Source organism: Balaenoptera ricei, chromosome 7 (genome assembly GCF_028023285.1).
Source record: "Balaenoptera ricei isolate mBalRic1 chromosome 7, mBalRic1.hap2, whole genome shotgun sequence".
Lineage (NCBI taxonomy): Eukaryota > Metazoa > Chordata > Mammalia > Artiodactyla > Balaenopteridae > Balaenoptera > Balaenoptera ricei.
This window is the reverse complement of record NC_082645.1, coordinates 120,589,687-120,597,729: the sequence shown is the minus strand read 5'-3', so window position 1 is coordinate 120,597,729 and position 8,043 is coordinate 120,589,687. Positions and strand designations below refer to the sequence as shown.

Genomic DNA, 8,043 nt, shown 5'->3' with positions numbered 1-8,043 from the left:
AAGACCCAGAAAAATAAAGAGGGCTCAGCCTGAGGGAAATGGAGACCATACAGGGAACAAGGGGAAAGTTCTGAAGAAGGTGCAGTCCATCTCTGCGGTGATGACAGAGGCTAGAGCATCCGTGAAACGAGAAGAGGATGGTGCGAGGAGGGAGCAGCTCCCGGGAAGGAAAATGAGCTTGTCAAGTCGTAAAGCAAAGCGACAAAACACGCACCAGAAATCTCGGTAGAGAAAAATGTTCCAGAAGGAGGGACAAAAAGGCAAAGATGGAAAACATGGAGACATAGGAGATAAACTAATTCTCTGTTTCTAGAGGAGAAGAGATGGAGCCCCTGATGGTCAGAAGGGAGGCCCCCCCCCAGTCAGGGCTGGGCTCGCCCACAGCCCCGCCAGGACCACAGCTGGCCACTCCCAGGGCCTGCTGACGCTCAGGGCAGCTCTCTCTCTCATCTCTGCTCTGTCCTGGGACCATCTTGACCCCCCGCCCCACCAGGAGGACGACTGACATGGCATCAATTAAAGCTCATTAATTGGATCTCACAGCAATTTTATTAATTCTAAATTTTGAAGATGTGCAATGGAATTTCGAGAAGGTCACTACTGGACTGAGGTCCTGTAAGTGGCAGAGGTGCAGACCAGACCCACTTCCCATTGGCTGCTGGGTGTTGTGTAAAGACTCCCAGGAAGGGTCTTGGGTTCTGGGGCCATATTCGCTGGCGTGAAACTAAACCCCAGCTGCTCCCACAGAGCCTCTCTCTCCGCTGCCTGGGCTGCTTTTGCGCCTCACCTTTCAGGATTTTACCGTGACGTTTGAATGGACCCTAGCTCAAACTGGTCAACCAAGGTGCAATAAAAAGAAAGTCCTTCCATCATGAAAGAGCTGCGGTCTGTGAGCGACTGGCAGGGCAGGGGTCCCAGTGGCTTTAAGACTTGGAAGGAGGATGGAGTTGCCGTAAAAAATATCTGCAGTTGTTTTCCCAGCATTATGGGCGTTCGGAGCATTTCTGGAGAATTCACAAGGCTAATGTTTGAGGTCTAGAAAGCTACCATCTTTTTATGTCCCACTGAAGGACACAGTGGCCGAGCTCCCTTTACGAGGTGGTTACAGGTTCTCTGTGTATCCCGTGAAAGCAGCTGAAGGAAACGTGTGACTGTGCTCCCGGGAATCTGACTTTCTGGGTTTATTAACATGGTACCCAGTCCAAGATGGGTCTTGTGGTTTTCAAGTTCAGAGGTGAACAAATCTGTCCACAAGCTTCGTGTGAGGCCTGTGGTTTCCTGGCTGCTGCCCCCAGCCCTGCTGTCCCGGGAGCCTCTGTGGGGTGTCCTCCTGCTTACAGGGTGACACCGGTTCAGAGAAACGGTCAGGAGGGTCTAGGTCTGACTTGGCTCCTCAGGGCAGATTTCCCCTTCTGCTCGTGTAGGAAACCCCGCGTCTGTTCCTGGGCCAGGCCCCTCTGAGCAACCTCTTTTAGGGCTGAGAGGACAGAAGTGTCCAGACACTGCAGTTTGAGGGGTGGAAGGATGGTCCCCAAATGTGTGCACATCCTCCAGGAACACCTGAGAAGCTGAGACCAGAGGCTGGAGACTGCAGTGGGGGCCTCGCAGAGGTGGGTCCTGGATCTGGAACCCGGTCTTGTCCTCGGCCCCTCTTTCCTCTGCTCTTTCCTCCTTTTCTAAAAGGGAAGGACATCCTAGTTGGTTCTGCCTGATTCTGCAAAGTGTCTCCAAGTCAGAACTCTAGCTTCAGGTGGTTCTACTGGTGGAGACCCGAAACGTGACTCATCCGTCTTGGCGCTGGTGCTTCAGGGTCCCAGGCCCTGCTGTCTCTTCCTCAGAGGGTCCCCTTGTCCTTTCCCTCTGCCCCCACATTAGGGTGGTCCCCACCGCCCCACACCCAGGTGACAGCATCCTCCCTGCCCCAGTTCCATGGGGTTATGGACTAACCTTCCGAATCCACCGTTTTCATCACCAGGGGACCGCTGACGCTTCCTCGGGGTCATAAGCGAGGTGAGACATCATGTCCACCAGGACCTGCACAATGTGACCTGATTTAAGAATAGGACCTTTGCAGATGTAAATAGCTAAGGATGGTGAGAGTAGATCATCCTGGGTCTAGGGTGGGCCCTCCGTCTAGGGGCTGGTGTCCTTATGAGCAGAGGAGAGCACAGGAGACACAGACAACGGAGGCAGAGACGGGAGTGGAGGCTGCCACTGGCCAAGGAACGCCTCCTGGAGGGACCAACCCTGCCGGCACCTTGACTTCAGACCCCTCCCTCTGTGAGAGAATCCATTTCAATTTGTGGTCCTTCTGTGGCATTTTGTTACAGCAGCCACAGGGCACTCATGCAGGCCACCTAAACCAAAAGGCACGCCTGAGAAAACTTTGTTGAACCCACTCACCTTACACACAAGACAGCCAAGGTCAAATCGGTGACTTAAGCATCCGATTTATGTTCACAAGTTAAGACTCAGGTCCCTGAGGTCCAGAGCCTCCTCCCAGCATCACCCAGCCTGCGTCGGCATCTGGGGGGGAAGGTGGAGCCTCCCCGCCCCACGGCCAGCGCTCCCTCCCGCCACATCCCAGCCCACACCTGAGTTTGGTCTTTCCGATGACCCCCTGTACTGTTTCTGTTTCTGATTTTCTGTACATTATGATGTTTTGACATCTTAAAACCCTTTCTGGCTGGGGAGAGACCACCCCTCCCAGGGCCGGCCTGTTCCTCCCGACCGCAAAGGGCCCAGGCGGGATGATGCCCCGTCCACCAACCGCCCTGCGCAGACCCACACGTCCTCTCTCTGCCAGGTACCCCAGGGGGCAGCGGTCCTCTGCCTGCATCACCACAGGGCCACGTGCCAGGCAGCTAGGGGCCAGCCTGTGTCCCAAAGCCTCAGGAGTCGTCCATCCAAGCCTATCCTAGGCTGTCACCCTGCCCTGCCTCGCGTTTCCTCCAGAAACTCCAAGAAAGGCGGTGGCTTATCCGCCCCTCCTGCTTCCTGACCCCCCGGTGCTCCCCGCGTGGCCCGCAGACCTGCCTCTGGGACCTGTGAGTATAATAAACTTTGTCTTCCTGAGCATCTCCTGTGCCGCCTCTTGTTCCATTTTCAGGAACGTCTGACTGAGCCCAGAACCCTCCCAAGTCTCAGCTTGCAGCCCAGGCACTTCTCCTGGGAGCCAGGGCACCTACCCTAACTCCCACTGGATGCCCCACGAGAGACTTAATTCAGGGATTCCAGGACTGACTGACTCACCGCCCTCCCTCCACCACTCTTCCTGTCCCCAGGGGCCTTGAGGAGGCATGAAGCGAAGAGAAGTCTCTAGGCACTTGTAGGTCGAGGTGGATGTGGACCGTCCTTTGGGACACAGATGCCTGTGACTCCCCTGGAAGCTTGAATAGCTCCTCTTAGTCACTGGCGCCTAAAATGCGAAGACAGCTCTGTACACAGGGACCCCTGATGCCCGATACAAACTGCCTGCCCTGCAGCCCTGGGAGGAAAGGGGGCAAGTCTCCAGCCCCTTCCTTCCCCATGTCAATAGTGTAAAATCTTCTCTGATTCTTGAGATAGCTCTGGCTCCGGTGCCTTGATAGAAATGGAGACCAAGGGTCCTGAAGGACCTCATCAGGACCGTCTTGCCTGGTGAGCCCTGAGCTGAGGGTGGACAGCTTACTGGATGGCTTACTGGAGCTGGGAACTGACCCCATGCCGTGGCCACACCTCCGGAGCAACATCTGAGCCTGAGGGTGGAACCCACACACGGTGGAACCCAGAGCTGCGGCCCAGGAAGACGCCCCACCGCAGCAGGCGGGGTCCCTTGGGCAGTGAGGGGCAAGTCCACAGGGACCCCAAGCAACAGAGGCAGAACCAGCGTGACGGTGGGCAGACCTGCTGCCTCCTTCTCTTGCACTGGAGCCCAGAGCAGGAGGCCCTTTGGGACTGAGGGCCAGGGGCTCTGGCGCCAGTGAAGAAGGTGATCCTGATTGCCTGTTCAATCGAGCAGATGCGCCCTGAATGGGAGTAAGAATAACTAGCTGGAAAAGTGCAGGCTCAGGTCGGTCTTCACAGCCCGGCTGGGCAGCAGGCGCCGTTGCTTCCGCCCGCCCCTTCCCTCCTTGGACGGAGCACAGCGCCAGCACCCTGCCTGGCAGCTCCTCCGGGGCTGGCGCAGCTGCGCACGCGTCTCAGGGTGAGCACGGTTTAGTCTTCCCGCCGACCCTTCTGAGGGAAGGATCTGCTCTGATCTCCACTTTACAGAAGAAACCGAGGCACAGAGGCTCAAGGGAGGCCCCCTGCAGAAGCAGCAGTGCAGGACCGGACGCGGGCGCCTGACCCGTCACCGCTGGGCTCTAGCACCGGGATGCTGGCAGACTCCGTTTCTGGCCCGGGGGCTGGGGTGCGTGTCCCGGGCAGAGGGGGCCCTGCGGGATCAGAGGAGGTAACAAGGCGATGCAGCACAGGCTCCCGTAAAGGCAAAACCAGAAGCCCCAGTGGCTCAGCACAGTGAAATGCAGATCCTGCCCCGGAAGTCTGGCTGGTGGTGGCAGGTCCCACGTTCCATGGGGGCGTCTGGCCCCCAAGCTGCCGAGGGCTGTGCCTTCTCCATCTCCTTGTGTCCGGGTCTCCCTGCTCGGGGCCCGGCCAGCAGGGATGGGAGGAGGCTTAGTGGTGGGCCCACCACGCATGCTCACGTTTGTTCGCTAGAACGAGTCCCGCGACCGCTCCTAACCTTGAGGGGGTGGGAAGCGGGTGACTCGCGAGGGGGTCTGGTGTGCAGGCTTTGGTCTCCGTGTACCTAAGGCTGGTGCCCCCCTCCCCTTTCCTGGTTGTCAGCCTGGGCCACGCCACTGTGCAGAAGGTACATGCGAACTCTGCTGGGCGAGAGGCGGGGCAGGCAGGTGTGGGCACGTCCGCGGTGGCCGCAGTCAGAGGTGGCAAAGGCAGCTTTCTGTGCTCACCCTTCAGCCGGGATACGTCCTTCGCGGTGCCACGGGAACCGTGCCTCACCCTGGCCGCGCTCCCTGCTCCTGTTGCCTGAGCTTCACGTGGGCAGGCTCTGGGGGGCTTTGCCAGGACTGCCTGCAGGGGCAAGGCCTCTGCGGGGCCTCCAGCCCCCAGCTCGCAGGGGCGTGATGGGCCCTGAGTCCCACCTCGGTTCCCGACAGCGTGTTTCCTGGCACAAAGGCCGCCATGCCCGACGTTATAATTTTCCCTTCTCTTCCCGTTGGTGGCGGTGTTTGTGATTTGTTTGCTGCTTGGCAGAATTCAGCAGCCCTGCAGGAGATGGATGTCTGCTTTTGTGTTTGGGGAGGGAAGAACGTGTAATTTCCCACTGCGTTATTACAGCCTTCCTAAGGGCACAGCGCTCGGCCCCAGGGCCCTGTTCACAGCTCCCGCCCGCCCCTCTGCATGACCACCTTCCTTCCCGCGGTTCAGGGTGGAGATTGCAGACCACCAAGCTGCAGGGGCCCCTTTTGTGGACTGCACAGATCATGGCCAGAGACACCGGCCTGACCACCAGCTGGGGTTCGGATGTGTCGCCTCTTGTTCACTCAGTGTCACCGGGAGAGACGGGAAGCCGCCCGCAGTGTCTGGGGCTGAGGGTGGACGCGGTGGAGGCCTGACCTCGGGAAGGCTGGAGGGGCATTTTGGGCGCGACAGAAATGTCCCAAAACTGGAGCGTGACGCCGGTTTCACAAATCTGTGAGTTTACTCAAAATCATGAAATTGTAGACTTAGGATGGGTGAATTTTATGGCATGTAAATTATACCTCAGTAAAGCTTTAAATGCTGCTGGGCGTTCAGAATTCGCAGTGGAAACGGTCCTGGACGGCAGTCAGCCTCGGGCCTGCTTCCGCCTGCACTTTCCTCTGCCTCAGCTTCTCCGTCTGTGAAAAGAGGGAGGGGTTTCCAGACACCCCCGTGCCTGCAATTCTGGACCTCCTCCAGCTGCGAAAGCTGCTCTCAGCCCGCGGTTCTCAGGAGCGGCGAAGGCCACGGGATGCTGGAGGTGGGGCGGGGAGGGGTCTCCTGGGGCCGCCGCCTCCCAAGCTGCTGCTGGCGTGGCTCGGTCTGAGGGTGCCCCGTGCCAGATGGCGCCCGGTCACCACCGCGCGGTGCTGTCTGTCCTGCAGCCTCTTCTCAGCACCCACGAGCCTGGGAGCCAGTGTCTGCCAGGCCCAGGGCTGCGTCGATGGGCTGCGCGCGTTCCAGCTGCGGTTTCCCTGAATGCGTCTGTCATAACAGAACTCCAGTGGTCAAATAGCACGTTAGCATGTGGCTGTGTGTTGGGACGTGCAATTTCGGGCAATTACTGAGCATTCGCTGAGCGGGCGGGGGGGCCCCAGGCACACATACCTGGCCACCCGAGGTCGTCACTGGTCCTACAGGCACAGGGGGACCCAGACCCAGAGGCCCCGGAGGGTAAAAGAAGCAACAGGAAACAGCAGTCCGTGGGGCAGAGAGCAGAGCACATGGGAACCAGCCACGGCTCCCGCAGAGACGCGGGAAAACACCCAGGGGCGGGACCCCCATCAGAGGCCAGCGAAGCTCCAGACTCATCCAAGGCCCAGGGGTCTCTTCCACCTCCCCAGCCACGGCGTCTGTTGAGCCGACAACCCCAGCCCCCGTGGGTGCACCACTATCAGGGGAAGGGTGGAGGGAGGGAGGGAGGTGCCATCTGAGGGGCCGAACTTCTGCCTCATGGGCTGATCTCTGGGATGATCAGAGCGAGGCTGGCCCAGGGGCTGCTGGGGCCCCTGGAGTGAGACCCAAGCAGTGATGCGGAAACAAAGGCACCCGTTCCCTGGCGTGTGGCTGTGGTGAGAGAGAATTTTTTGCACCCACTACACACGTGTAACAGGAATGTTCAGACACAAAAGGCGTTGGGTGAAATTCATTGATTCTGACTCACTTTGAACCTCCCTCCCCCAGTAGGCAATATCTGATGTGGCTTCCTCTTGGATATGCCTTTGGTTCATCTTTGCCAACAGCCAGTGTGAAACCAAATCAACGTGAAGATGCGGGCACGCACGGCGTGAGCGCCCAGAGAAGGACCACGAAGGACGGGCCTGGCGTGGGCCCTCCACGGCACCGTCCCACCCCCTCGGGGGGGGTCCCCGATCAGCCCCCGGCTCAGACCCCGGCTGAGGGGCGGGGGGCAGCTCCTCACTTGCACACAGCACTTCCTGTGGGTCCAGATTCCTCTTTTCTCCCGGGATTGCCAAGAAAATGTCACCTACAGCATCTGTCCTGCTTTTCTTTTGATTGAACTGGCTGCCCCCAGCCGATGAGGCTGTGGGAACAGATGGGAAGTTGAAGGCAACCTTCCGAGGAAGCTGAGTCAGCGAAGGAGGAGAGGGAGGCGGGGACGGACTTGGGGGGGCAGGTCTGGGCCACTTCGGGGCGCGGCTGCCCCTGGGAGCAGCCTCCCTCCCCATGTCCTGCAAGAGGGGGCAACACTGAGAACAAGCTACGCTCCCCACGCTGAATCACGCAAGCCTGTCTCTGCTAAGCTGTCTGCAATGCACCCTCACGTTACTGCTCAACCGTGGCCTGGAGTGAGGCCGAACCCTTCACCCGCCAGCTGGAGGGTCTACGGAACGCATGAGAGCTTAGAGGTACCCAGTGCCTCTCGCTGGGTCACAGGTGCCCAGAGATGGTATAGCCCTGCCCCCAGCCAGCTCCTGGACCCATGAGAGGGAAGGACAGCTTGACGCCAGCAGGGAGTCGTGGTGAACAAGGGGACACAGGACACACCACCTCTCAGTGCTCCCGCGGGCTGGGGTGATGGACACCGTCCCTGCGACGGGCAGTGACGGCCAGATGGGGCTGCCCTGAAAACCTGCCCCTCAGCCAGAACCAAGGGCACTGGGAATAAACAAGGCTCCTGGGTCTCCTCCACGTACCGTCGTCTGCTCCCCCGCCTAACCCTGCTCCCCACGGACACCGCAGCGAAACACCTGGAAACACTCCTCCCGTAAGCAGCTGAACGGGGGGTGTAGGGGACGGACCCGCCACGCAGGGAGGCTTTGTCCAGCAGGTCTA

General features: G+C 59.4%; 1 long non-coding RNA gene across 1 annotated transcript; it reads right to left on the bottom strand.

Annotated features, from left to right (window-relative positions):
• Positions 1–584: 584 nt before the first annotated feature.
• LOC132368769 (uncharacterized) lies at positions 585–3,482 on the bottom strand. Its single transcript, XR_009504161.1, has 3 exons — positions 3,253–3,482; positions 1,948–2,034; positions 585–1,676 (listed from the first exon to the last, which is right to left on the bottom strand). It is a non-coding gene; the product is annotated as an uncharacterized LOC132368769 (long non-coding RNA).
• Between the last annotated feature and the right edge of the window lie 4,561 nt (positions 3,483–8,043).